Here is a 26,033-nt window from a genome sequence, read left to right on the forward strand (position 1 = left end):
CTTGGCTTTTAAGATTGCATTAAGTTGAGAAAGTGAATGTTGCCTTTATAATGCTTAGGAATTTCTAATGTTTCTGATATTAACTGCTAAGTGCAGAGCAAATAAAAAGTCTCTAACATTTAAAATAAAATTAATCTATAAGAAATTATTAATTAATTATTGTACAAAAGCTTTAAGCTACATTTGTTCTTTTTTTCTGATGATTTTCCCTAATGTCACATTGATACACAAACAGAAATCCAACCTGTCACTAGCACAACCCTATAGATTAGAACTGTAATCTTTCAGGTTCTTTATAATGCTCTTTTGTAAAATTCTATTAAAAATGACATTGGAAAAAATGTGTATTTTTCAGAAATGTCAATAATTGCAATCAAAGCTTTTTAAAGAAAAGTTGAAAGCAGGCCTTTGGTGTTAATAATAGCATGACAGACGACATGCTGTCTTCCCTGCCTCAGGTTTGTGTGGAATTATGTTATGCTTTGTTTGTTCTTTGGTTTTATGTCCATTATGCTTTTCAACAGCAGGTAGTGTTTTCTAATTCATAAAAAATAATAAACAGAAGGCTTTTGTCTTTCCATTCTGCTTGGTGCATTGTGCTAACCTGTAGAAAGACCTCCATTGGATTTGCTTGGATATTTCCGATATGTTTCTAAAACAATATTTATACACTTCTACTTTTATTTCTAATAAATATGCCATATTTAATGCACGGCATGTGCACTTGTTTACCAAGCTGTCCATGGACATTCTGTATTCTACAGCAAATTCAAATGCATTATGTTTCCACAGTGTAAAGGTTTTTTTTTTATCTTCCATCACCTTGCAAACAGGCAAGTGAATCCTTTCTGTACTGTTTTATCTGGTCACTATTACAGCTGTAAATTCCCTTAAGAAAGGATGATCTGATCTGTTTTTCTTAAATAGATTATATTCAAACTGTCTTCAATCCTTTTGGATAGCACTACAGGGAGTGTGAACTAGGCAAGACCATTGGCTCTTTCGCAATTCCTCTCTCCACCAAGCTTTTACTTAGCCCACTTAGTATTCCAAACAGCTTTGTCTTTCCCAAAATGATTTATCTCTCCTAACAAACCCATTTCATTTGAAATGCTGTCCCAGTCTCACCTGTGTAGGACCCCTGAGTTACCTTGCTTAGTAGCATTATTTGCATGAAAAGATTTAAAGTCTAAGTTTGTTTAACCTTCCTTTGCAATCTCATATATTTCAAAGAGAAAGAGATTTACAAGAACATTTTTTGGAAGAGAAGTGCAGTGGTTGTACTGTATGTGGATTCTGAGATGTTTAAGTTAAAAAGGAGTGTTGAATGAATTCAGAAGTACACAATAATAATAATACAACAAATAACACTACTTGGCATTACTCTGGAGATGAAATGCAAATCTTCCAGTGCAATTATAAACTACATAGTCATTAACTTTTATGTGTATGGAATTACCCAAACCACTTACATTGTCCATGCAAATCCATTGGGTCTTTAAACCTTTATTTGCGATTACAATAAACTACATTTGCATTTGGTGAAAGAGATCATTGGGAGGGGTGGGGATAGCTCTGTACTTGAACAAAGATTAATTTCAGTCTCAGCTTAATATTTACCTTCTCCTGTGTGACTTTATCTTCATGTAAAAATGCCTTTTATTTTATCTAAACTGCTGCAGCATGGCAGAAAAATATTAAACCTTTCTAAAATATACTACAGTATAACACTTTAGAATCACAACATTATTATGTGCAATGTATCCAAGCATCTAATTGGTCAGACTTTAGCAACTATCTGACAGAAATTCTAGTAAAAAGGGGGTTGGTAAATATTGAAATATCAGGTTTTAACACCACCAAATTATTAAGTCAAAGCCAGAAAATATTCCCACTATTTAGGCAATGTCAAGCAAAGTAATACAATTTCTTTTATTTTCTATATAGCTTTTAGAGGTAGGACAATAGGCAGATACTTTTTAGTCATAAAATACAGAAAACACTACTATGCAAAATGCTACATAATCAATATTAACAAATTATAGTGATACTCACTATCTAACATCAAAACGTATTCAACACATCTTAGTTCCTGTAAATAAAAAGTGTTTTGCAAAAAGAAACCACAAATATTAAACTGCCACTTACAAGAAAAGATTTAACAGCAAACTGATTTTGATCCCAAAAAGAATAACTAACTATAATGTCCCTATAAAGAATGCATCACCTTGAAATCATATGAAAAATCAGAGCACATTTCTGACAAACGCCAGAATGAATAATTCACTTGCAGCTAAATGTGGGTGGTAGGGTGGATGATTCAACCATTCAGCCTCAAACAGGTCAGTAGTAGAATGGGCAACGATGGCATTGTGAATTATGCAGCACAACACCATGTGCCAGCCTCTTCCTCTGGTGTTTGATGCTTTTATGCTGCTCTACCAGCAAGTCGGTATATTATGGACAAGGGGTAGAGAGAGGCTCTGCTTTCACAATGCATGGCATCTGTCTTGGTCTCAGTGGTTTACCAATTCCTTGTTGCCAGTAGTCAGATAACACACGAACCCCATTAGATGAGTGCTGTAGACCTTCAGCCAGCGACTCTTCATCCTTTTTTTCAAGTTCTACAACCTTGGATTCAACCACCAAATATTACCAAACAATTATAAATGCAAACTAATGAGGCAGTATCTTTCACTCACACAGTAACTATGAATTTGCTGTGCAGCAAATTCTTGAAAAAAACAGCATATGTTGCTCACGTTCTGAGAAGTCAATCATTCAGTAACCCTGGAAACGGTAGAAAAACATTCATCACAAATACTGCTATGAACATCAAAATATTAAGTCATCACTTAATTTGCAGGTGCTTACTATGACACATACTGTATCTGTTCCAAGATGGCTACTGGAGGAACTTTACTACTGAAGGAAAGGAACTGATGCTTCCCTTTCTAAGCACATCTGTAAATTTCAGACTAACTGTATAAAGACGTCTGTTATTTTCCCTCTCAAATATACAGTGCTACTACTCTAAAAAGAAGTGACCATACTTACAGTATACTACTCCTTGTGAGACTGACAACACAGAACAAACAGGTTCGATACAGAACAAACAGGTGAAGTATTCTTAAATAAGCAAGTCTTTATGGTTTTCTCCATGGTGGCCTCCAGTGGCCTTTCTATACAGTAGTCATTACAATCTTCTAGCCCCCCAGGCAATCTGCCACAACTATGTACCTGTAATACTGTTCATACAGTATAAAGTACAATTAAGAAGTTAAACATTTGCTAATACTGATATCTTTTAACTTGTTTATTTGGCTGACAGAAAGAGTTAAAAAATACCGTAAATTAAAACTGTCACAATGCCTAGAAAACAGTTAAAAAACTGTTTTAATATTCAGAACATAAAAACAAGTCATGGAAGATAATTTCATTGCAACATTCAGTATTCTAATAGTTTGTTTTGGAATCAAAATATTCTGTGTCTGTCTGAGTCTCTGCCAAAGATTGATTTAAGAACAGTATTATTTACTGCTTGGTCTGTTCTTCACTTTATTTTCTGAAAAAAAAAGTGGGGAGTGAGAGGGTTGTCTGAGTTCTTAAACAGAACAGGCCACTTTTTATTATCTAGTTGAGTGCATGGTTTCTTGAATCACTGCACTGCTGGTGGAGGAATTCTTTTGTTGGGATTCGTAAATGAACGTCATTTTGTGGGAAAGGCTGACACAGAAGCTCATATGATTAAACAATAATGAAAAATGTCATGAGCTGTTGTCTTCTCTGGGAGACAACAATGAAGTGATATTGCTGGTTCGCAGACCCCAAGTGTAATTGGCAGGTCTTTGCAAGCAGGAAATGGCTTTGAATCAGTTTCACTGTTTATCAATTTGTGTGTGAATCAACCCTATTGTATTATTGCAGAAGAAAGCAACACAATATCAGCCATTGCAAGTTTCTACAGAAGACTTCAGATTGAATGTAAGAATACATCTTGTATGTGCAGTGTCTCTGTTAACCAGAAAACAGTTTAATATCGTTTGTTGATATGTAGGGGGACAGCTTCTCAGCATTAGGTACTGTATATTTAGCCTAAGATCATTGTACATAACACTGACTTAAATTGAAAAGCATTAATATAAGGCAAATTATTATTATTTTTTACCTTTAAACATATGGTAATTTGATATTTTTCCATGAAGCTGCTGGTGTTACATTTTGGTCTTCCCTTTTTGCTGTTGTTGTTTTGTTAGCAAACGATTTTATTTTAGGTTTTTGTTTGGTCTTCTTCTGCATCTACTACAGGGCATTCAGTTGTTAGCTACAACTGATGACTGCAAATACACAATTAAATTCCATGATAGTCTTTGTAGGGCAACATTTTTATTCAAACAGTAAGTCACATTTTAACTCTGCATTTTCAATTAAACACACAGCAGTATAAAATATATTTCAAAGCAAAAAGCACACAGTATTATGGAAGTTCTGTTTTACTTCACAGCATCCTTCAAAATGTGCCAGAAGTATCAATATTTTGTTCTTACATGTTCTTTGTTAGGAGTGATTGGAGTTGTTGCTTCAAAGCACTGGATCACTGGGCTCATTTTCTGGGGTACTAAAGCATCCTTGTGGAGTTTGTATTTTTTCCCCGAGTTTTTGTGGGTTTCCTGGTGCTACAGTTTCCTCAAAGTTCAAAGACATATTCGTGGGTTAATTAACTTCAGGGAAATCCACCCTGGTGTAAGCATATTTGTGTTTGTGTGAGCACTGTGATGGACTGGTGTCCTGTCTAGGGTGTATTCTGTCTTGTGCTTCCCTGCAGTCCTGTTTTAGATAAAGTGGTTAGAAAATGGATGGATGGATAGTGGTTTTTCTAATTGATGAAAACATCAAAAATAGTTATCCCAATTTCCCTTTCTAATTCTAATAGTTATGTAATGTTTCGTGGATTTCATTTTTAAATTTCTTCCTCATTACTTTTTAATTAGTTTTAATTCATTTTACGAAACAGTGCTGAGTCAATATAATTTGCCTGACTCATACAATCACCAGGTCAAAAAGACGAATTCCTAATGCAAGAAATTGTATAGGGCTAATAAAGAAACATTACATTATTAACATTACATTACATTACATTACATTACACTTTGCAATTAGAATTCGGGTGTGTTTGTACAGAGTGCTTACATTAAATGCTATTACAGACCCAACTGAATGGGCTTAAATTAATTTAAAATACTTTTGAATTGAATTAATTAATTATTCCAATAGCCATTTTGCTTTTTAAAAGTATTTGAATAACCTGGACGGCAGGGATAACAACGGATTTACAGCATCACTGAAGGGTATGGATCAGTTGTGAAACAATATGATTATGATCATGTTAGTAACAGTACAAAGAAAAGTTTAGGCCTATACAATTCTTCTTGGAATCCTTTGCAATTTAAATTATATGTTTAGGAGTTGTCTTTTTCCAAATAAGCCTTCATATACGGCATGTACATTATTGAACAAGAAACATTTTTTTCACACTTACTCATAAAATTACTCTAAAAAATAATTTTGTGGTACACTAACAACTATAATTGACATTAATTGGCATGTTCAAATTAAAGAGAATAAGACACTAGCCACCCTGTAAATGCAGGTTATGAACACATACAGTACAGCATAACCTCTCAGAAAACATATATAATATACATGTACATATATAATGTAGTCAATATAAACAGTCTAAAATTAAAATTCTCACACTGTCAACTGTTTGGTATTTGCATCAGCTACAGATACTAACAGTATATATACCTGTGAAAGTATCATCTTCAAAGTTCAGGTTTAATTGTAGTATGTTTAAAGATTCTTTTGAAAGTTACTTTTTGGCAACTCCACTTAATACCAAAAAGTTGCTAACAGCAGAAACTGGCTTGTCTGCTTGTAATCAGTTAACACCTTTAAGGGCATCTCAAGAAAGTGTGGATTTTCCAAGGATTATCAAAAATGCTAAAACAACCATGAAGCCTAGACTGTAGCCTTTGATCTTTAGCTCCTAAATCTGTTCTGCATGGGTAAATCAGTCTCTCTGAAGCACACGTCTGGAGCTAAGGGCTTGCTTTTCAATTTCACCTGTGTCTGTGTCCCAGAGAGCCCATTCTGGCTTGGATTAAAGTTTAAACCACAGCATTCAAGCAATTCCAGCTAGATAACTGAGGAGCACCTTGATCTCTCAGAAAACTTTCATACTGTAAATACAGAACAAGGGCTGGAATGTATACAGATCTGCAGAACAGGAACATTCCCATTCTTCCTTGCAATTTAAAAACTACCAACATGAATACATTTAAATCACTGTTAAACTATTAACACATCATAAAGTTTTCAATGAGAAAAACATTGAAAACAGTGCTTTTGTTATATCCAAAGCAATACAAATGGCATCTGGTGAAATTCACAACTATCATTTTACAATATTTTTTCCAATTTGGCTTTAATACTGTTACTGTCTTAAAGAGACTTATTTTTCCAAATGTACCATTTCTTAGCAGATTTTCTAAAAGATATGTACAGAGTGTTATCTTGCTTTTACTGTTTTATCCTTCCAAACAACCCCATCCAAGAAGACTTAACTCTTTCAAGCTTTCTTTGACAATTTCAGCAAAATACCTTGCTCAAGACTAAAACAGCAGTATTTCACCTGGGATTTGAATCCACAATCCTCTGGAGTCCAGAGCTGTAACCACTACTCCACACTATAGTAAATGTCCTGCTGCATAAATCAGTCTCCAGGTCATCATTATAAATGACAATTTGTTCTCAGATGACTTACCTTGTGGAGTAAAAAAAAGTGAAACTTGCTTGACAGACAGCATTTACCATTGCTAGTTTTGTATTATTTCCTCTGGGAAAAAGGGAGGTTGATATATTTCAATGTAGCTCTGCAGTCTTCCATTGAAAAAGTATAGATTGAAGTCACAACTTTGTATGTGATTTTACTTAATATGTAAAAACTGAAAACTTTCACCATTTTTAAAAATTCCTTGCAATGCACTGCACAGGTTTCCAAAGCAACATGGACATATGTTAACTGGTCAAATCTTACTTGTCAGGCAGATTTTTCTTTTGTTACTTTCATTTCATTTCCTTTAGGAAATACCGAGGGAGACAGGTTTAGATATATTTTAGAAATCCTTCACTGAAGTGTGAATTATAGAGATGAAACAGAGTTGAATCCACAAACATTTTTTGACATTACATGCAAAAGGAGTCATAGGAATGAAAGCTAGTGTTCTTACTGTATAATCACTGTGCATTTGTCTTTTTTCTGAAACTCAGTTAATTTGTCATTGATTCAGAACCAGGTTCCAAGAACTTACAATGGCTGAAAATAAGCAAGTTTTTTCAAACTTTTTTTTCTTCTGAAATATACTACAATTCATCCGATTTAATAAGTTGAACAGAATATATCATTCTGTTCTTTTTTCCAGTAGTGAAAAGTGAAACTTTCAAAAACTTTAATACAGTATCTAAATGATATATAGGATACATCAGTATTTTATTAACTGACTAATTTTTCTGCTTGGGTTTCTATATGTATCGAAACTTTGAAGAATGTGTTTGTTTATATATTTGTTTTCTCAATATCTTTTTTACAGCACAAGTAGTGAAAGTTACCAAGTTACTTTTTCTTAAAATTCATATTGTGGTGAAGGAATCATTAAAGATAAATAAAAAGATAGCATAAGTTAAGACACCAGCTTTGTATTTCTGAATCTAAATAATTGCATTTTATTCAGAATTTAATTTTTGTAATAAAATAACTAAATCTATGTTTAGAGAGCTTCTTATTGCTATGTTAAAATACTATCCTATGTACTGTATATGTGATAAAAGTGTGCACAGTAAAAATCTTAGTCCCAGTTACAAGCGATACCACCTAGGTGGAAAAAAAAGAAGAGAAATGGTTAATGACAGCTTTCTGTTGATAATTGAAACTTCGTATTGAACAGCACTTGATCCCTGACTCAGCAGGTGCAACAAAGAAAACTAAATTGCTACTTGGGGAGAAGTTTGTTTGCTTGTCTGTCCAGCAAATAGTAAATCAAGTAAATCAAGCCTATTTGGAATCAGCAGTCTTGGGAGACAATTTTAAACAACAGCCCCACAAGTCCCCTTGTGGAGATTAGCAATACAGGCATGAGGTGTGAGTCTGGTTTACTAAGTCCTTAAGGTGCTCGATGGCTTTGGAGCACAGCACGTGTTTGCAAAGATGATGGGCGAGATCTTGGCTCTTGCATGTTTTCATTTTCAATTGTTTGCCATTGTTAAACAAAGCCAGGCTCTGGTCAATAATGTGATCTTGCAAAAGCACAGATTGATGGAATTCATGCACATCACTGACTGACAGGTCCTGCCTTAATGCTATCAGACCAGAGGTTTCTATTTGTGAGCTCTGCAGGCTGCTCGATAATCTGTAGTTTGGTCAACTGTGAGCTGGAGCAGACTTCTGATACCCCAGGTCCTTTCTGAATGCAAATTAAACAATTACTCTGAACAACAATACTCGGCACACTGATGTTGATCTCATTGAATAGAAACCAGTTGACAAAGATTGGGCTGCCCTGAAGATATAAAGCAAACACTTAAATACTGAAATACTGTCTTGTGTCCCTGCCATTTGCACCATTTAATACACTTAAGACTTGGCATGGCTTTAGAAAACTGCCATGGTTTCAGTGAAAACCAAGGGGATCAATAAAACAAGAGAAAAAGAAAATGAGAAGGGAGCTGATGATTACAGATGGAAGACATTGCTAATAGTAAAATAATAGTACAGAGGCCAAGTGATGTTTTGTTTTGGAAGATTAATCCGAAGATGAATAAATAATGCTTGAGAAAGGATTAAAGTAGCTGAACATGCATTGATTAGTTTTTTGAAGCACAAACACGCAATACTGTAAATGATTTTAGGGCTGTGGAGTAGGGAATACTAAACCATAACTGTGTTTATGATATCTGGCCTTTTTTTTTTTTTTTTTAAAAAGCAAGGTAGAATTGAACATAGTTGTAGTCTTCACTTGCTTTGTAAAGATTTTCAATTCAACAACATTTCACAAGTGGTAAATATACTGTAAAAGAACTTAATAATATAAAATAAATAAAGCTCTTATCTAGTACAGTAAGTCACACACAAATACTGAAGCTGAGATTGTGCCCATATTCTGTGTATTGTAATTGTTCTTTTAACAGCTTGATTTAGTACAGTGAGAAATTATTTTTAGTTATGATTTCTAGAGTTAAATTAAGCTAGCAAGTACTGATGATCAAAATTGATTTGTGAACTCTTTACCTTTCTTTTATTAGAATCTAATTTTTAGAGCCTGGTGGTTTAATTTAATTTTAAATTAATAAGAAAATAAAATTGCAATAAGATGCAAGCATACTTCTAAGTTATACTTGCATGTTTCGGTCTCATTAGATTAGCCATAATTTTCCTCCCTCATTATTATTTCCATGTCACTGTTTTCATAGCCAATAGAAATATAATGTTTTTTTTTTTATTTTTAGTAATTTATCAGTAATTTCAAAACATATTTTTAATACTGTAACGACCTCGCCCGGTAGTGAGGAGGAAGCGCAGCTAGGCACTCATGGTACAGTGAAGCAGGCTGGGAGTTGTAGCCGGGGGGGAGTCTGAGCTGACCTCGCATATGTAAATAGAGTTTTATTAGTTTAAGTGTCCTGTGTAGCTTTATACTGTAAGTGTATAGCCTGTTGTTAACGAATTACCACCCTAACGATGTGTACGTGTTCCGTCGGTCTCCTCACGTGTGTGTACAGTATATCCTGTGTTGGTTTTTGTGTGGTTTCGATAGGAGAATAAAGCAGTTGCTTGGTTTACTATCACGTCTCCACTTGTCCTTTGTCCTGAGGGAATCTGAAAACACTACATTGGTGTCAGAAGCCGGGTGGGATAACCCTTCGCCAAGGACGGCGAGTTAAGTGGAGCAGAGTGTAACGCATATGGCCTCCATTGCTTGCGTGAGCTGGCTTACCAGAGCGGTGACGTCACCGCCCTTCCATGTTAATAGAATTTTCTCTGCTTGTCAGGTCTGCTGCAGGCCATATTTTTATATTATATTTTCATCTCAGATACTGAACCAAAATTTGTGCTCAAACCAGGTGCCATTCCTATAATCTTTGCACATAAAAAGCAACCGATGAAAAGAGAATACAGTGAGAGGGTGATATCAGTGCTTGATAGAATCTATCTTCACAATTATTATTATTATGGTAATGAATGTATAAGACCTAAATTAACATGTGCATTAAATATGGTTTTATGACTAAGATAAATATTTCTGTTGGATTAAAAGAGATGTATTCACAAGCCTACAAGTACTTGTTTACAATGTAATAGGGCCACTTTACATCACCAGAAACGCTGTTGCCTTTTTCTGAATCGCAGACAATGACGGCAATGGCATTATGTATACCTGGAAAGTATGTGATGTAAATTTGAGGTGTTACCTTGTACTCTGTACTTTTATTGTGGTTTGAAATGCAATCATCAATACGTCTTGATTCTTTATAACTTTGACATGTTTGAAATGTAAAAATAGCAGTTTCAAACAACAGTTCATAAAGAAATACTGAAGCATTAGCATAACGCTGCTGTACAAAATAGCAAATAGCAGAATTTTATGGTTTTTATATGTTTCTGAAAGGTTGATCATTTCATGATAAAACCCATTTATGTGTATATACTGTACTGTATACAGTATAATTACTTATGTACAGAAAAACAAAAAGTTATAAAAGCACAATAACTACTGAGTAACTTAAATTACTAACTTATATTACTGTTTTAGTGATTTTCTTTTCTTTTATAACATTTTCAGATACACATTTAATTTTTGCATTTGTGTATTTTAAATCTGCTGGGTTTATTTATCAGTCTTCTGTCCTTAACAATAAGATATAACCTGTATACTTGCAAAAACTATTTTTAGAGCATATGTGATGTGCTATTAATCACAAAGCTACAGCTCTTGCACTTATCTCATGATTCTTTTTTAGAATAAAGTTGAAAAGCTTAGTGTCTGGCAAAATGATAATAGAAGGCTAATGTTCTGATCATCATTTTAATCATTTAGATTGTGTAGTATATTTATATCATTTTAAAAGATAAATGAATTACTCAGAGTGTGGTAAGCTTGCCTAAAGAAATGGAAATTGTGCTTACAATATAAGGGGCTTAAATGTTATGTATTTTTAATTGGGGCACGTAATGTATACAAAGCTGTAACCTTTAAGAACTGAATGCTCTAGACAATTATGTTCTAGACAACTGTATTAACATTATGGGTTCATACACTTAGAATACAACACTACTTTGTGAATAGGACTAGACCACAGAGCAACATTACCCTTCCAATAGATATGAGCAGAAAAACACCAGGTTCCATGGGCTGATATAATAGGATCCAAATGTCAGTTCTGGTATTGAGATAACATAAAATGAAACATAAATATCTTGCCCTGAAACTAAAATTATTGTTTTAAAATGTTGTTTTTCTTGCTGTTTTTGATGAATTTTGCTTTTTATTCATGTTTGTTAATGTAACACTTTAATGATAGCTTGCCCATTAGTCCTCAAACATTTCAAACAGACAATGCGTTAGCTGCCATACGGGAATATAAATGTTGCCTTATGTCTAAGTGTTATTCATTATGCTTCTAAGAGAAAAGAGAGGAAAGGGCTTCTGCCTCTGAAAAAAAAATGTAGACCATATAATTAAAAGGATAATGAACAGAATAATATACAATTATCCTGGATCAAACCATAAATGAACTTTTTTTTTAAATTTGATGTTCTGTTTTTGACATTCTACTCTTCTAAATCCATTCTTCATGACATTTTTGATCCCTTAAGGCTGTTTGCTGTCTGTTTTATTGGTTTTAAGGAATTTAGTTTTTTAAATTTTTGAACAATGTGTCCATTTATTTTATATACTACAGACTGAATATACATAATGTATATAGTACAGTACATACTGTATACCAACCATAGACACTTTTTATTATGTTTTAAAAAAAACTCAATTGAAATATAAGTGTTTGGTTGAAACAATATGTATTATATTGTAGCAAACAACAGAAAATACTGTATTTTGCAAAAAGGAAATTATAAAGATGCAGACAGAGGTGCAGGTGGAAACTTGGTCTTGTATACCTGCAGAGCCCGATTCAAATGGGCATTCTTCTTTATCGAAGAGCCAATGAACTACTTGAGGGAATTTACTGGGGAATTTTCATAATTTATCAAGGTTCCGTTTTTCATATGGCAGGGAACTATGTGTATTATAAAGACAATCAGGTATCAAAATGAGCACACACCCAATTTCATTGATATTTAAAGTACACAATACAGTACAATAAACTCTACAAAGACTCTGTTTATTCTGCTTCACAGCTAGGATGATTTTAGTTAAAATTGTCTAAGGGCAATCTGTAGGTCAGCATCTGAACAAGGAACTTAAACAGTGGTTAAATAAACACCTCAGACCTTTCAGGCCATAGCTGTCACTCAGTGATTCTGGTTGTTTGTATTTTAGGTTAGCATTACAGTCAGTAATACACAGGGATAAAAATGTAGATACTGTATGTACTGTATATATAGTATAACCCAATGGATAAAAAATAACGTTACATTTTCTAGGGAAATCACATTATCCACCACTGAATTGTAACATCCAGCTTGGAGATGCATGATATCCATTATGTGTCAACAGCTCCAGTACATAGCAGATCAGGTAGAGAATTAAGATATTGCTTCACCAACTGAATTAAGGAACTTGGAGCTTGTCAGGAAGTCCTCAGAGTAATTTAGCCCAGGCACCTGGATAAACACCCCATGGGATGTTCAGTGGTCATTTTAATGACAAAGTTTGGAGAACCTTGATTTAATGTCTCACGCAAAGTAAGAGTTTCCCTGACTGTAGGCTGAGGTTTTAAAAAATCGGGTCCCCTTACTGGCACAATAAAACTAGTTACCTGTTTTATCTCGGAGTTCCCGTATCCCAGTACTGACCAGATACTGCCTGGCCTATCTTCTAATATCCAATGTGGTTAGACCAGAAGGTTGTTTTTCCGTCTACTATTCAGCATGGAACTACTAATTTTTAATGTATAGTTAGTCAAATCAATATGTCCTCTAAATAAGAATTCTAGTTAAATTACGATGAGGCGTGTTATAAATTATGCCAATTTCTGAAAATGCTTTGACTTCCCTTTAGGATGAGTAATTCAGATGAATTCTGGTAACTTCTCGTGTCATACAGTAAGCATTTGTGCTTGATAGAAATATAATAGTCCCTTAAAATAAAATTAAAATCCTGGTATTAAATATTTCAGTGCCATTAAATGTTTCTAATTGCAGTTGCAAAAAGAGATGTTTCAAATCAAGCTGAAGCACAGGAGAACATCTGAGAAAGGAAAGAAGTTACAGTATCTGTCTTAAGGTATCTAAGCGAATGTCAAAGGGCTCATCACTTTGCTAATAAATATATCAGTTTTCAGATGCTAGTATTACCAAATTAGACAGATGTACTGCCATTAATATCATTTTATTGCTGTTGTTTAGATAAAAGTTTGCTTGTCATATGTTGATGCTAATGAAAAGAGACTTCACGATTTGCTGTGTTTCACCCATTGTCAATGTGTTGTGTACTTGACAGCAAAATTTAGGCAGTCTAATTAAAAACAAAGATATGAAAGACAAAATGTAATTGCCTTCTCAAAAAGCAATTTATTAACAATCTCTTTTTGAATACAGATAGTTACCAAGGCTTTCTTCTTATTTTCCTTCTTTCATCTTGCATCTCTCTCTCTGAAGTGGAGGGTTTCTGTAGCAATTACCTTTGAATCCTACTAGGTGATGTGGTTAGTAAAAAAAATCTTTTCCTATATAATTGGAAATAAATAACATGCAATTCTTAAATATAATAGTGAATTAAGGATGACTCAAATATTAGATTTTCTAGTGCTGTTTTTCATGTAGACAAGGAGCCTAATAGCAATCCTCTTAATGTTTCCTTTACATACTTGATTTCAAGGGGAATGCACTTTATCTCCTTTATTTCTTTCCAGATTATTATCCTATTATGTGTCTTTTAATTATCCTCAGTCTATGTTTCTCAACCCACAGGCTACATTTATTAGAACCACCAGCACACATTATCTTTCCATCTTTCCATTTACAGTAATGTGAATATCTGCAAATACATATCTAGTACCTGGTGGGTACATCTAATTTATCTATGAAAAATAAAATGTGTCTAGTTTTAACCATGAAGTTAAAATGATATGGTAAAGATTAACAGAGGAGATTGTTAGGTCAAAGGACTGCTATGGAGTAATCATTCTGGGAAATATTTTCCATGTAGCTGATACCGATTTACAAATCAAACCTATAAAACTTCTCACCATTCCCAGAATATTGACATGCTGTACACTGTTTGATGCCCTCCCCTCTAAATGTTGCAATCCTAAAAAATGCAACTGTTGTTAAAGCAATATTTTAATTTGGGGAAAATGTAAAAGAAGCACAAAAATGCACTAAAACTTTGACCAATAAGGTGTCTAATTTTCCCTAGATTCCTACAAAAGTGATTTCTATTGAAACTTTATTCTAACAGATGTCTAACAGATAGCATAAGGAAATACAACAGGATTCTAAAATTGTAAAAACAGACAAAATTGGATGTTAGCCTGTTATGCTAAATAACTAGAAGGCTGCATTGTAACAGAGGGCTTTATAGTCTAGAATGGCAGGATGCAAAGATCAACATTAGTACTAACCAGGGAACGTATAACCAGTGGGAAGCACTTTCCACAAATATGGTGTTAGCTTTGTTTTTCTCAAGGCTATAATCCTCCACATATGCTATCAAATCAATGAACAATGACAAGATCATAAAAAACACACATAAATTATTTTGACTGAACTGTGACTTATTGTTTCCTAACGTTCATTTACATTAATGTTTCCCTAATACTGAATTTGCATTAAACTCTTCAAAATGTAGCCCGATGTTCTGAAAAAATTAAATGGAACTGTGAAGTAGTTTTTGCCATGGTCACATAATAACTGTAGTGATGGGATTTTTTTTTTAGTTAAGATGCCTTCATAGTCATCACAAGTGTACAGAGCTAGTTTTCCTGGTTTGTTTTTATTTATTTTTTCTCTGGACACATAACCAGTTCAACCCTTTATTTGAAACAGCCCTGTCAATTTGAGCACATTCATATTGGTTGGAGGTCTCTGGTGAAATTAATCAAGGAACAGTTCTTTCAAAATTTACAGATAATAATAATAATAATAATAATAATAATAATAATAATAATAATAATAATAATTGCTTACACTTATATAGCGCTTTTCTGGACACTCCATTCAAAGCGCTTTACAGGTAATGGGGACTCCCCCCCACCACCACCAATGTGCAGCATCCACCAGATGAGACTATTGTCAAATACATTGTAACTGAAGGACTTGATCAGTGTGATACTTCAAATAAACCCTTATGGGAGATCATACAAGGTGACAATACTATTACATTCAGTGGAATCCCCAGGAAGTTTTATGATACTAAAACTACAGTAGTAGTGCACCTTAGCTGCAGATACAATAAATAAACAAGAGAGAAAATAAGTGGTTTTATGCACAAAAGGTGCTCGACCAGAAATGCACAAGGACAAAGGTGATACAAGCAGTACTTCTACTCCAACAACAAGTGCCATCAGAGACATCCCCATTTCTAGATCTACTGTGGTGTGGGCTTGAAGTGAGAGACAATGACTGCATTTCTGTTGCACCCCGTAGCACCATCATGCACATGTTAGCATCAATTGTATACACCACACCCTGTGCCCCACATGGTGAGGACTGGGTACACGAGCCATACTGTCTACTAAGACGTTTTTACTGAACCTAAACCTAATGAATGGCTGATGCTAATGAGTCCTAATTTATTAAACAAATATGACGGCAAGGGTTTAATTCTAAATTGAAACAGATTACATAGGCTTTGACACTTCTGGAATTTGTCTGCCAGATTTAATTTTTTTCTCACCTTTTCTCACCACCCATAACCATTCTCACATGCTCTTTTTTCTGCTCCTTATCCATCCCTTGGCCTCATGTTCCTGCTCCCTTTCTCATTCTTCCACACACCCAAAGAAGTCAAAACGCTGAAACAATTAGTTTTTTTTCTTTGTTTCTATTTTTCAGTGTGGACTTCCCATTATGCCATCTGCCACCTATCAATTACCAGGCATAAGCCTGGGCTTTATGTTCTTTGTCCATAAGCACAGTTAAAGAAAGACAAAAATGTCAGATACATTAATTCAATTCAAGAACAAATAGAAACTTAAATATAATTAACTTTTTGTAGAAGGCATTTTATTAATATAAAGAGCATAAAACATCATTCTGTATTTACACTTTAATTTAAAAATCTATTTTGAATTCTGTGTTATAAATGATTCCAGTTTGAAAGACCGTATTTTTCTAGAAGTATCCAAATCCTTTGATTATCAACACATTCTTTGAAAAATATTCAGTCATTTCCCAAGGTAACTTTGGGCCAAGAGGGCTGTCATATCCCCCCACCCTCCTTTTCTTTACAGACTCGTGTCACCATAACAGCAGGCATTTGTTTTATTAATGAGCACAATTTATAATGCGCACATCTGTGATAGCAAAGGCCGGCCTTGAACCAAGAAAAAAGCTAATGTCTTTCCACACAAGCAGCTGTGGGGTTTTTATTTTCTCACCTGGTCTGACCCTAAGGGGTTTGCATTGTTTCTTGGTCAAAGTACATGTGATGCTCCTCTGTTTTAAACAGTCACAAAGTTTTGAGGAAACATCATGCAGTGGGGTGTACCTTGACTGAGTTTGCAGAAGTGACATGCTGACCTTGAATGGGTACCCATGGGGAAAAATACATTGGTTTCTCTACCGAAGCTGTTTCTTTGCACTGTGCTCTAATGAAAGCAGCTACTGAGAAGGGCCAAGTAAAACTCAGACAAGGTCATTTTTCTTCTCCAGGGCTTAAACAGAATGTCTGATTGAGGTCATTACATGTATCGAGGGTCGATAGATAGTCACTCTTTGATCCTCTTCAGTTTCAAGGGAATTGTAGGGATAAAATGAAATTACATTTTACTTTTGGAGGAAAACAAAATTCTATGTAATTTCATTTAAAATTGCTATATCTAAAAATGTATGTTCAACATGGGAGATGAATCTTCGAGTTAACACTAAGCTTTTTTGAAAACCTCCTATGGCATTCTGCAAAATTAAGTCTTTTTTTAAGGGAAAAAAGTAAAACAGACAGTGAAGTCAGGATCTTTTGTCCTTGCATTAACCTTCCAAGTGTTTCATTACTTGTTTGGTAACATTAGCAGTTTTATTTTCCTTTTGATAAAAAATGGAGCAAATCACACTTTGGCTGTAAAATGCCTTGAGAAAGCAGACTCTGTGTCTCAGGGGACTGTGGGTTAAAGCATCCTTCTCACATATGGAGATTATTTCCTTCCATTTGAAAGAGCTGGCAGGTTTTCAGCATTTTATTATTTTAATGTCAGTTATAAAAAGAAAACATAACAATAAAATCAACCACATTCCTGAGTGTGTTTCCCAATAAACCTTTTTCATTTTATGCCAGTTTTCATCATTTTATTTTGTTTGAGTCATTGGAGCCATATGAGGCAACACAGACCATCTGATGGGGATAGTTTATTGAAAGACATACACTAGGCAGACCCATAGTGGCTTTATTTTATACAGACATTAAATAAGAAAAAAGAAAATTCTTTCCTATTGTTAAAAAAGCTACAAAAGGTAAACTGTCTATAAAGTACAGTTTAAAATATTCATTTAAGACAATACAACACCATACTTACAGCCATGTTGAATTAGGCATCATGAATTCAGTTTCTTAACAGTCAGCTACTGAGCTTTCAAAGAATTGAGAAAAATAGAAAATAGTTTCAAAAGAAAAGGACTTTAAGAGAAAATATGAACATTTTAAAAATTGTTTAACCATGAAAACTAGTAATCCTTTTAAAGTTTGATCTCCAAACTTTAATTTGGAGCATCAAAGTTATTAATATCATGAAACAAGAAGCATAAATAAGTATGAATGTTTTGCCTACAGTATTTAGATTCTATAAAAAATAATCAAATCAGTGCATTATCAAATTATGATTTAATTGTTTACATTATGACATATTATTCATAAATTGCACACCATGTATTAAAAAGCAGATATATTAAAGACCGCAAATATATGTATTGAATAGCATTAATACAATTCATTTACACCAAAAATGCTGTTTTACGGTGTAGTGTATTTAATATATTTTTTTAAATACCCTGCTTTTTTTTAGGTTGTGGTACAATCCTATACAATCAAAATGAAACAATATTCCTTAAAATTGTACTTTTATGACACGGATTACAACAGGATTACATCGGGTTAGTTTTAGTATTTTGAAGTATGTTTTTAATTCTTTTTTCTATACAGTACATTATTTATCACCCCATCACACAATATTCGTCACTGCCCCATTTAGTCCACTGGATGGTGTTTACTGTACTATACAGTATGTGTATGGTCCATTGTACTGTGTACAGTATACAAAATCACAGTTGTAACAGCTTCACATACATTTCCAGGTGTCAATGTGACAAGGCAACAAATGATGCCAGTATAGGTAGGTCTGATTAAACTGAGACACGTTAAATGGCAAATATTTATTTTATTGTTTGCTTGGCTGTTTCTTAGCACTTCTCTGCTTTCTGTTTGGTATAGTTAAGGGGGCAGCTGTTGAAATGAAGATGCTGACCAGCCTAGGGCACTGTGTACCTTATGTTCTCTTTGTCTGGACATAATTGTGTGCTGTTGTCTGTGCAGCCCTCCCAATGCATGCTTGCACACTAAGAATGACATAGTCTGTTGTATGAAAAGAGTTTGAACAGCTAGATCACTAAAAAAAGTATTTCAAGTTGACAGTTGATTGCTTTATTTTTTTCAGAACAATATAAAAAAATTATTTATGCAAACTGCAATACATTCTCAAGTGTTCTTAAAATAATGTGTTAAATGTACTGTATGTGTATGGTGAACTGCTTGCCACTTGCTTGCAGTATAAAGAATAAAGGACATGGATGAAAACCGATATATTTAAGTTATAGATTAATATTAAAACCAGATTATTTCAGGTTGAAGAATTACTGTATATTTCTATTGCAGTGTACAGTGCTTAGGACACATTTCATGCATGCCATACTTTTCAAAATACTATAGGAAATATTGCCATTTGTAAAATATATATTTAGTATACATGGTATTTAATTAGTTTCAAACTAACCAGTAGAAAAATGTAGACGTAATTTGTGACTATGCAATATACAAAGGTTTACACTTTGGAATCAGAGAGACATGGCAAAATGCTTTAACTAGTATAGTCTATCAGCTGAAAATATCCATCCATCCATTTCCTTTGTGACTGTACAACATATTAAATTTCCAATAAAAAACAGTAAATGTAATTTATTGTAATTTATTAAAATTATGCAATTAAATAATTTAAGTCATTCAGTAGTGAGTACAAATTCCCTTTCATTACCCCTGCTTTTCCCTTAATTAAACTTTAAGCTTACATAAAAAATCAAACTACACACTTACAGCTTTTATAATAATGTATACTCTGTGCATTTATAGTAATTTGGCATATTATAATTATACCAAATCTTAATATATAAATAATATATCTACTATAATATAAATTTGAACTGTTCAAATGTTACTCTTAAATTCTGTTTTTCTAACTGTAAAATTATACCTGCTAAATCGAGTTTTAGATTCAAGACAAAGCAAATCCGTTCATTTTTCTTTTTCTTCCATAGCTAGTTAAGCTGCATTTGTATATCATGCTGTGGGAATTGTATTTTATAGATGCATTTGTACCTGAACATTGCTATTGCATGTCAGGCAGAGAATTTTAAAACAGTTAACTCATGCCAACTGTGTTGTTATCTCATCTAATTGACAGATTGATGGTGTTACTGTAAACATTGGCAATGCCTTACAAGGCTGATATCCATACCCACACAATACTGTATACCTGATTGAAATTGCCTGTGACTTTCCCTGTTTCTCATGGGCACTTCTCCAGTGCTGAACACATTTTTCACTGTTTTTAAAATTTCATACCTATTCCATCACTGACTGGCCCAAAGTTAGAGCATAAAACCAGGCAAACATACAGATATCTTTGGTTTCTGAAATTTTATAATGCTTATAATATGCTTGTTGAGTGTCAAAACATAATGCAGTCTAAATAATGTAAGGTTACGTGTACTTTTTGTCTTAATAGTTTTGTGATGAGTACAGTATAAATATAAATGTGTAAACAGAAAATAACAGAGGAATGATATTGTATTATATATACAGTGTGCATTATGAATTATTTATTATATTTACAGTGATGAATGAGAGGAATAATGGAAGGACTGGAAGGTGTTAAAGAGGTCAGGATTGATTCTGTTGAGATGTAACATTCAATTATATTACTAAAACTTTACAGAATATGGTTTTAATTGATGCAGAATCTCTTTTCTTAAATGCAATAAAGATAGGAATTCTTGATTCTATCAAGCTGTTTCAAGCAATATTAAAATAAATGCATAAGATATGTTCTTAAACTAGTGTTTAGTGTAATTTAAAATTTCTTCAATGATGATTTTACATGAGTTTCCCGAAGGTGGTTATAATACAAGCAGATATTGGAGAGCATTTTGTTGTTCAACAATTTTATATTGAAGTGCTTTTCAGTTATTGTTTCTTTATTCTCTTCATAAACTCCTCCTCTCAGAAGATAAAAAAAACTTTTCAGCTTAGTTATATGTGATTTTTCTGTTGTCACAGTTGCATAAAACTGACATACATTGGCATTTACTGCATCTTCTATGGTTTATGTTCTTACTCTCCTGAGCCCATGCTTCACATTCTTGTAACTGCCATCTTTTTTTCTGAAAATCAAAACTAGGATGGTTTTCTGAAGCTGTTTGAAGAACGTTGCTAAAAATATTTTTGGAGGGCTGGTGGAATATTGTTATATGAAAAGCTGTGAATATACAATGTGGAACAAAGGTCACCTTTTTGTTTTTTTATTTTCAAGGGGGTGACAAAAAAATGTACTCTAGGGCCATATTCCAATATGCACAAATTAGTTAATATTTGGGTTATGTGAATATGCAGGATTATCACATGATATGACAAAATGAATATGAAAGGACATTGTGAGTTAGGAGTGTTAGTGACAGCATGTGAATGATGATGATGATATACAGTACTTCATATCTGCCACTACACTGCATGAGTGTTATCGTGGGCTGTACTGAGAACTGTCCCAGTTTTGGTAAGACTAGAGGCACCAGTTCTATGCAGATATAATAGAGTGGAGCTGTATTAGTGTGAAGTTGAATATGCACTATATCTTTAGTTGCCATACAATTTGGATATTGTGATTTCCAGCATTTTCAAAACTTCAAGAACTATTGATTTTGTATACAGTACATATCTGTTATGATGCTTTCAAAATTTGGTTGCTGTTACTGAAATAGTGAAGCATAGCCTGACATTGACAGGAAGTTCCAAAGATACTGTAACGTGTGAAAGCTGTGATTTGATCATGCCAGTCTACATTCATATTGTTGAATTAAGACAATGTTTGGAGTCAGTTTCTTTGAGATACAAATGAAACCAAAATGAAAATATGCATAGGCAAGTTCTGGCTAAGCCAAGCCTTAAAATATTTTCATGGACCATTAATTACAATTTTGTGTGATCTGAATTAAATTGTGTATTTCATATGTATAAATGTCAGGCTGAATTGTCCATTTACATTAGGACAATGCACATGCAATTTATAACAAAAGAAAAATAGCACACCATCATAAATTATTGAAAGTGTCAATATCATCAGTGGTTAGATATTTATGGGAATATGGGTATAGATACTTATGTGAATCACAATTGCTTATGATGATACCCTTGTTTAATCAAAACTGGTCTATTCTTAAATATCCGAATGGGTTTATATTGACCAAATCAATGTTTTTATTTAATGCAATGATGTAGAAATTATAAAGATTATTATTTAAGGATCAGTGTATGGGAAATAATAAGTGAAACCCTAGTTTCAAAATTAAGGGGGTACTTAGAATCTTGTGGTTAAATAAGAGGTAACAAGTAAACAAGGACTGAGTTTTGTGAGCTCCATCCTATATAATAGTCAGAAACTGTGTGTTTTGTCATCAACATACAGGTTAGTGGAAACATGTCATGCCACAATCAAAAGGGATGTCAGTGGACCTCAGAAAAAGTAGCTGATGCTCACCAGAGTGGAGAAGGTGACAAAACCATTTCTAAACTTTTGGGGCTGACACACATCTATTGTCAATATTAAAGACCATAATAACTCTCCCCATTACCAGTTATCCTGTCAAAACCTCTCAAGAGTAACCTGGACTATCATCCAGAAAGTCACAAAGAACCCCAGAGTGAAATATAAGGATATTCAGAGCTCTCTCACTGTGGCTAATATCACTGTCCATGCCTTCATCATCAGAAAAAGACTGAACAGGAATGGAATTTCTCTGTATAAATTATACTACTAGTTGTCTCAAGTTTGCCAAAGAGTGCCTGGACCATCCATAAGACTACTAGAAAGGATGACAGATATTCTACATAAAAGTACAAGGAAACTTTTTTGTATGTCAAAAATGACACACTGCTTTCCAACAGAAGAACCTCATCCTGACTGCCATTTATGAAGAATAGACTCTATGGTTTGGGATTGCTTTACTGCCTCAGAACTTAGACAGACCAATGACTTTGGTGATGTATTAGAAAATTTTGGAAGACATGCCAGGGTTTTGACTTTGCAGCTGAAGATAAACCAAACTCTAGTCATCCAGCAAGACAGTGGTTTTAAAGCAGGTCTATAACTGAATGTCTCAAAAAGAAGATATTTTTCATTGACCAAGTCGGAAACAAACCTAAACCCCACTGAAATGTTATGGCAGAACCTAAGGAAAGCTGTTCATGGAAGGAAACCCTCAAATGTCACTGATGTGAAGCCGTTCTTTAAGGGACAATGGGCTATAAGAGCAGATGCAAGGGACAGCTTCAACGTTTTTAGGAAATATATCAATTCTGCTCAAAAAGGTGATACAGATTAGGGAATCGTAAAGGACCACATACTTATTCACAAAAAAAAATTGATTAAATATCCTCTGTATATAGTCTTTGTGTCATACATTTAATCAGGTTACCTTAATCTTTTTTTAAGACTTCCATGAAGATCTATAACAAGAATATGGATCAACATATGGGAATCACTGGCTTTTTCTCCGCACTATATATAAATGAATGGATTATCATAAGCACTAATTACTCCCGTTCTTATGAAAAATCAATGTCACATAAAAATAATTATTTTTGCTTGATGACTCAACATTCTGCACTTGCAAATTATTCCATCACTTTGTACATTTCAAACTGAAACAGATTCTCTTAAAAACATCAGAGTACATATGTGGTTCGGCCTCTACAATGCCTGCATCCCTGAGGGGTTGGGAACAACTGCTAAGGGTGCTGGAGGTGTAGTGATGGCCTGCATTAGGCTGTGTCTCGACATTCCCCTGAAAGGCATTCCCCCTTTCAGATTGCATGCCCAATCTTACATGTAGTGGCAGCTCAAAGGAAGCATAAAGTGCATATGCCTGAATTCACAGCTCTGACTACTAAAACAAAACTTTACATTGCTTTGCTGCTCTTGAGTTTCAGCTTCATTCCAGCAAAATTTTATTTTGTGCTTTTGTTCCTATTGTCTCTACACTCTCATCCTTATAAGTGATTCAAATGCATTTTCTGTTCAAAGAATTTTCATGTACTGTAATGCATTTATTTTAGGGATTTAATAAGAAGCACAAATATTTGTTTTTTAGATATACAGGAAGAGGCATTTACATATTATAATAATACCATTGTACATGTTTGTAGTTCTCAAGAAGTAATGATTATCTTATTCATTCTCACATACTGTACCTGACTTGTCTTTCAATTCAAGATCCAATGTGTGTTAAAGGGCGTTGATCTTTCTTACAGCAATTTTTTGACAGTACTTTACTTAATTGCTGAGTGCTGTCCAGGGTGCTGAACCTTTCCACTTAAAATCCAATAGACACACACAAAGCATATTTTCAGGGAATTAAGTCAATTTTAATGTTAATTAGGTAACTTTTCAATTAAAGAAATAATTAGTTCATTAATTGTTGTGATAAAGAAAGCTGTTGTTATAATGGTGCTGGCATTTTCTTTGTCTTGACACACTCAGAAGCAGTAAATACTCTGCTGGCAACCATACGTTGTGTATAAATCCCCCAAGCAATAGCACCTCTCCTTGCTTCACTTCATCTTTACTCAGGTCTGTCTGAAATTGTCTCTGTCTGCCAATACTGCAAGATAATCAAACCTTTTATTTATTTTCAATTATTAGTATAAGGATATAAGTGCATACGTATGAGTATCTATTTTTTAAAATCTTAATCATTTTACTTTCTTATTAAGACCAGTTTTGGTTTGTTGTTAGTATATTCTTACAAAATGCAAACACACACATAAATAAGGTCTTGATAAATTCACATTTTAACCTCATTAGCATTCCAGAGTACAATTTTGTGCAGTAATATTTTATTAGAATATAAAATACAGGATATCTAAACACTTCAAAACAATACCATAATATTTTCAAACTCCACAAGAGCAAGAGCAACAGGGATGTGCAATAACACTCTACATTCTGAAAGTAGTAAGTTTTTGCCATCTTTACCTGACGGCCATTCCATTCCTCAGCCATTGGTTTTCACATAGTCTGGGAAAAATAATAATCAAGCTAGAAGTGTGTTATGTTACAGCTTTTTTGATAGGTACTGTACCTGTTTAGCTAGCCAAAGACCACTGATTCAGAGTGAAGTATCTATGATGAAAGAAGCAGCATAACGGTAGCCTGATATTTCGTGATCGACTGGCAGTGTCTGGAAGATCAACTGATTGGTGACCAATGGTCTAAATCAATTAGAATACATATCATATCAGAGGCATATGTAGTAATATAAACTAAACTACAACAACAGAAAAAATCCAGGTAGACTTAGTGCTGATTATGTTGTTCCTTTACATTTGATATTTTGAGAATTTCAGAATTAGTATTATGTTCTGACAATTTATCACACACAGTAATTGAATAAATCTGGAGCGTTACATGTGGAGTGTTTCTACTATTATTTATATACTCATTTATTGTCATTGACTCTGGCCCAAGCACAAGCCTCCTAGCAAAGCACAAAAAACATTTACGGTTGGAGACTTGTTCAAAGAGGCTATGATGGTCACCGCCGATTCCTTATTCAGAGACTTTAAAAAATTCCCCTCACAAAAGAGTCTTGTGATTTACTTTTGTGATTAATTCCACTGTGCCACAAAGAAAATCAATCATGCTGTGCAATTTAAAAGTAATAATAAATTCAATAGAGGCCCAAAAAGCAGAGGACAGATATTGAAATTTAAGTAGCGAGGTTTAAGATTTCACCTCAGTTTCCAAGTTTTGACAATGAACTAGTGGCCTCAGAGGTCTACTTTTAGTATTTACTGTAAAAACAACAAAAGGTCATATTAACTAATTTTCCCAGTAGCTGCTTTGTTAGGTACCTTTAATTCCAAGAACTTAACCTGTCAGTAAAAAAAAGCTATTCTTTTAAGTTCAGCATAAGAAAACCTTCAAAGGCTTTGAAGTGTTTTGATGTTCCTTTTCTTATTTTCACAAGCCTCATAAATAGGTCAGAAGGAAATACAGCAGAGGCTCAGCAATGAGTAATAGCATTACATCCATAAGGTGGG

This window comes from Lepisosteus platostomus, chromosome 13 (assembly GCF_059453375.1).
Source record: "Lepisosteus platostomus isolate fLepPlt1 chromosome 13, fLepPlt1.hap1, whole genome shotgun sequence".
Lineage (NCBI taxonomy): Eukaryota > Metazoa > Chordata > Actinopteri > Semionotiformes > Lepisosteidae > Lepisosteus > Lepisosteus platostomus.